The following is a 6,357-nucleotide window of genomic DNA, read 5'->3' on the forward strand; positions in this document are numbered from 1 at the left end:
AGTTTATGTCAGCCGAGAGTTAGAAAATATGACAGCTTGTGTAGGGTCAATCTTTCCTCAGTTAGCGCTAGGACAAATGTAGCCTACATTTTTCCGGTTAGGATGATTGTGTTATGCTATATATACACTTCTGTGAATATCTGAACATTGCATCCAAATATAAACTGCTCACATTCTGGACATAACTTTGTAAGGACTGTGTTTGTGTGAATAGTTTCTGAAAAAAGTGTGGCCAGCTCAAACGCTGATTGTTGCATCATTTGAAACCGACCTTTCTAAACGAGCATTCTAAATGAGTGTTCTAATCACACGGGGTGTGATCGTAACGCTTCACGGACCACTGTAGAACGATCACACCCGTGTGATGATACGTGTGAAAGGGTTAATGATAGTACGTCACGGCATATTGATGCCCCATGCGAGGAATCTAAGATAAAACTAGGCCTCACTATTGAATTCAGTCCACAGGAATTGTGTAACAAGATACGTTTACACCAATAGCTATAGGCAGGATTATTGTTGAGTGGTGTCTGGTTACAGTATCGGGTAGATGATAGACCAAAGGGGACCAACCCTCCTACTGGAAAGCAACTGGGTGTGCAGGCTTTTGCTCCTGTCCTAACAAACCTAATTCATCTGATCATTAGTGTCAAGTGTGTAACCTGAGTTCCAGTCTGTTGGTGCTATCATGCCAACTCACAGACAATAACAGCAATGGAGCTGGCATTGGCAAGAGCACAAACAGTTCTTGGACCAGGCTATGTTAGAGGAGGGCTGGAGCAAAAGCCTGCTAACCTAGTTGCTCTTCAGGAGGGTTGGCCTCGGACATCCAAACTTCCCCTGATGATCTTGACCCCCTAGTTGGCAGAAGTTGGACTCTCAGGCTCCAAGGTAGCACTTCATCAGAAGGCCTGTTTAAAATTGTGCAATATTCAAAACAGTATTTACAATAGGAACTTATATACATTTTAACTTCATAGCCTCCTACCTGTATTAGTCCAGTCTTATAGTTGTATCCCTTGCAGAGGCTTTTGTATCCTGCTCTGACAGCAGTGTAGTGTGGCTCCTTCTCTCGCTGGCACCTGTAATGTAACACACTCATTACCTTCAATGAGGCATTACAGTTTTCTAATGATCGCCCTGCCGTAATAGACCTGACTAATAACCAGACTTAAGAAATAACATATTTTAATAGCTAGACCAGAACTGGGAGGGAAAGTCGGTGTCAGGGAGGAGATTGGAGGAAGTGTGTAAAATACAGTAGCAAGGGGTGGGGGAGAAGATAATAAAATAGATGAAGATGATTAAAGATAAATAAGATGAAGATGATTAAAGATAAATAAGATAACAGAAAACTGTCTTTATCTTCAAACTAACCTGAATATATTATCTTTGTTATTCTACCTTCTCTATAGTTTGTTTCATTCCTACACTGTAAAGGCAATTTTTAACTCAAATACTTCTAGTAGGTTGTACTCAGTCAATGAAAGTCATTATTATCAGTAGTGGTGCATAGGTAAAATCACCGGGGAAGCCAGAAAAAAAATGCCATATTCCAACCTATGTGTTGTGATAATTCTGTTGTTTGTTCTATAACGTGTTAGTTCATATGCCTTGCGTCTGTGATGTATAGGCTTAGAGGCCGAGACAATAAGTATCCCATTTCAGGAAACGAGGCGTATGTCGGAAGTCACGACTTCACAGGAGAGCTTTTGAATGTAAAAAACGTTTTTTATAAAAAATTTGTTTTTTGGCAGAAATGCCTTCTCAAACATGTGATCTTTTATGTGCCGTAATAACAAACGTTTATGCCATCTGTAAATACAAATTAAGTTGTTAACCTCACTAGGGTAGGGGGCACTATTTTCAACTCTGGATGAAAAGCGTGCCCAAAGTAAACTGCCTGCTACTCAGGCCCAGAAGCTAGGATATGCATATAATTGGTAGATTTGGATATGAAACACTCTAAAGTTTCTAAATAATGTCTGTGAGTATAACAGAACTGAAATGGCAGGCAAAAACCTGAAGAATCCATCCAGGAAGTGGGATTTCTTATGCTTGTAGTTTTCCATTGACTGCCTATACAGATTCCATTGACTTAGGACTCAAATTGCATGTCCTATGGCTTCCACTAGATGTCAACAGTCTTTAGAAATGGTTTCAGGCTTGTAATCTGAAAAATGAGGGAGTAAGCCCACTCTGAATGAGTGGACACTGCAGTGTCCCAGAGGTTTTTCTTGGGCGCGACCAAGAGCGCACCTTACTGGTTTTCCTTTTATATTGGCAAAGCTTTTGTCCGGTTGAAATATTATTGATTATTATGACTAAAAACAACCTGAGGATTGATTGTAAAAATAATTTGACATGTTTATACGAACTTTATTGATAATTTTCGGGTTTTCCGTCTACCTGTTGTGACTGCCTTTGAGCCTGTGGATTACTGAACAAGAAACGTGAACAAAACGCAGGTTTTTGGATATAAAGAGAGACTTTATCGAACAAAACAAACATTTATTGAGTAAATGGGAGTCTTGTGAGTGCAACCATATGACGATCATCAAAGGTAAATGATTAATGTTATTGATATTCTGACTTGTGTAACTCCAGTAACTGTTTGTAATGATTTGTCTGCTGGGCGCTGTTCTCAGATAATCGCATGGTATGCTATCGCCGTGAAGCCTTTTTGAAATCTGACACCGTGGTTGGATTAACAACAAGTTAACTTCTATTAAACCCGGATCCGGAAGCGTAATCATAGCCTCAAACTAATTAGCATAGCGCAGAGGACATAAATCTTCCTAGAAAATCTTCCTATTCATGAAAATCACAAATTAAATATATTGAGACACAGCTTAGCCTTTTGTTAATCACACTGTCATCTCGGATTTTCAAAATATACTTTACAGCCAACGCTAGACAAGCATTTGTGTAAGTTTATCATGGCATAATGCTATGCTAGGCTCTGCAACCAGCAGGCAAAATTTTCACGAAAATAAGAAAAGCAATCAAATTAAATCATTTACCTTTGAAGAACTTCGGATGTTTTCACTCAGGAGACACCCAGTTAGATAGCAAATGTTCCTTTTTTCCAAAAATATTATTTTTGTAGGCGAAATAGCTCCGTTTGTTCTTCACGTTTGGCTGAGAAATCGACCGGAAAAATGCAGTCACTACAATGGCAAACTTTTTTCCAAATTAGCTCCATAATATCGACAGAAACATGGCAAACGTTGTTTAGAATCAATCCTCAAGGTGTTTTTCAAATATCTATTTGATAATATATCCCCGGGACAATTGGTTTTTCAGTAGGACCGATTGGAAAAATGGCTACCTCTGTATTTTACGAGAGAATCACTCAGAGCCATCAGGTGACCACTTAGAGATGGCCGCCTCGCTTCGCGTTCATAGGAAACTATGCAGTTTTTTGTGTTTTTACGTGTTATTTCTTACATTAGTACCCCAGGTCATCTTAGGTTTCATTACATACAGCCGAGAAGAACTACTGTATATAAGATCAGCGTCAACTCACCATCAGTACGACCAAGAATATGTTTTTCGCAACGCGGATCCTGTGTTCTGCCTTACAAACAGGACAACGGAATGGATCGCATGTAGCGACCCCAAAACACGACTCCGAAAAAGAGGGAAACGTAGCGGTCTTCTGGTCAGACTACGGAGACGGGCACATCGTGCCCCACTTCCTAGCATTCTTCTTGCCAATGTCCAGTCTCTTGACAACAAGGTTGATGAAATCCGAGCAAGGGTAGCATTCCAGAGGGACATCAGAGACTGTAACGTTCTGTGCTTCACGGAAACATGGCTCACTGGAGAGACGCTATCCGAAGCGGTGCAGCCAACGGGTTTCTCCACGCATCGCGCCGACAGAAACAAACACCTTTCTGGTAAGAAGAGGGGTGGGGGTGTATGCCTTATGGCAAACGAAGCATGGTGCGATGAAAGAAACATACAGGAACTCAAATCCTTCTGTTCACCTGATTTAGAATTCCTCACAATCAAATGTAGACCGCATTACCTACCAAGAGAATTCTCTTCGATTATAATCACAGCCGTATATATCCCCCCCCAAGCAGACACATCGATGGCTCTGAACGAACTTTATTTAACTCTTTGCAAACTGGAAACCATTTATCCGGAGGCTGTTTCATCGTTGTTGGGGATTTTAACAAGGCTAATCTGAAAACAAGACTCCCTAAATTTTATCAGCATATCGATTGCGCAACCAGGGGCGGAAAAACCTTGGATCACTGTTACTCTAACTTCCGCGACGCATATAAGGCCCTGCCCCGCCCCCCTTTCGGAAAAGCTGACCACGACTCCATTTTGCTGATACCTGCCTACAGACAAAAGCTAAAAAATAAATAAAAAAAGAAGCTCCCACGCTGAGGTCTGTCCAATGCTGGTCCGACCAAGCTGACTCCACACTCCAAGACTGCTTCCATCACGCGGACTGGGACATGTTTCGTAGTGCGTCAAATAACAACATTGACGAATACGCTGATTCGGTGTGCGAGTTCATTAGAACGTGCATTGAAGATGTCGTTCCCATAGCAATGATTAAAACATTCCCTAACCAGAAACCTTGGATTGATGGCAGCATTCGTGTGAAACTGAAAGTGCGAACCACTGCTTTCAATCAGGGCAAGGTGTCTGGTAACATGACTGAATACAAACAATGCAGCTATTCCCTCCGTAAGGCTATCAAACAAGCTAAGCGTCAGTACAGAGAAAGTAGAATCCCAATTCAACGGCTCAGACACAAGAGGCATGTGGCAGGGTCTACAGTCAATCACGGACTACAAGAAGAAATCCAGCCCAGTCACGGACCAGGATGTCTTGCTCCCAGGCAGACTAAATAACTTTTTTGTCCACTTTGAGGACAATACAGTGCCACTGACACTGCCTGCAAAGGAAAAATGCGGTCTCTCCTTCACTGCAGCCGAGTTGAGTAAAACATTTAAACGTGTTAACCCTCGCAAGGCTGCAGGCCCAGACAGCATCCCCAGCCGCTCCCTCAGAGCATGCGCAGACCAGCTGGATGGTGTGTTTACGGACATATTCAATCAATCCCTATACCAGTCTGCTGTTCCCACATGCTTCAAGAGGGCCACCATCGTTCCTGTTCCCAAGAAAGCTAAGGTAACTGAGCTAAACGACTACCGCCCGTAGCACTCACTTCCGTCATCATGAAGTGCTTTGAGAGACTAGTCAAGGACCATATCACCTCCACCCTACCTGACACCCTAGACCCACTCCAATTTGCTTACCGCTCAAATAGGTCCACAGACGATGCAATCTCAACCACACTGCACACTGCCCTAACCCATCTGGACAAGAGGAATACCTATGTGAGAATGCTGTTCATCGACTACAGCTCGGCATTCAACACCATAATACCCTCCAAGCTCGTCATCAAGCTCGAGACCCTGGGTCTCGACCCCGCCCTGTGCAACTGGGTACTGGACTTCCTGACGGGCCGCCCCAGGTGGTGAGGGTAGGTAACAACATCTCCTCCCCGCTGATCCTCAACACTGGGGCCCCACAAGGGTGCGTTCTGAGCCCTCTCCTGTATTCCCTGTTCACCCACGACTGCGTGGCCACGCACGCCTCCAACTCAATCATCAAGTTTGCGGACGACACAACAGTGGTAGGCTTGATTACCAACAACGACGAGACGGCCTACAGGGAGGAGGTGAGGGCCCTCGGAGTGTGGTGTCAGGAAAATAACCTCACACTCAACGTCAACAAAACTAAGGAGATGATTGTGGACTTCAGGAAACAGCAGAGGGAACACCCCCCTATCCACATCGATGGAACAGTAGTGGAGAGAGTAGCAAGTTTTAAGTTCTTCGGCATACACATCACAGACAAACTGAATTGGTCCACTCACACAGACAGCATCGTGAAGAAGGCGCAGCAGCGCCTCTTCAACCTCAGGAGGCTGAAGAAATTCGGCTTGTCACCAAAAGCACTCACAAACTTCTACAGATGCACAATCGAGAGCATCCTGGCGGGCTGTATCACCGCCTGGTACGGCAACTGCTCCGCCCTCAACCGTAAGGCTCTCCAGAGGGTAGTGAGGTCTGCACAACGCATCATCGGGGGCAAACTACCTGCCCTCCAGGACACCTACACCACCCGATGTTACAGGAAGGCCATAAAGATCATCAAGGACATCTACCACCCGAGCCACTGCCTGTTCACCCCGCTATCATCCAGAAGGCGAGGTCAGTACAGGTGCATCAAAGCTGGGACCGAGAGACTGAAAAACAGTTTCTATCTCAAGGCCGTCAGACTGTTAAACAGCCACCACTAACATTGAGTGGCTGCTGCCAACAC

This window comes from Oncorhynchus masou, chromosome 1 (assembly GCF_036934945.1).
Source record: "Oncorhynchus masou masou isolate Uvic2021 chromosome 1, UVic_Omas_1.1, whole genome shotgun sequence".
In the NCBI taxonomy this organism is placed as follows: Eukaryota; Metazoa; Chordata; class Actinopteri; order Salmoniformes; family Salmonidae; genus Oncorhynchus; species Oncorhynchus masou.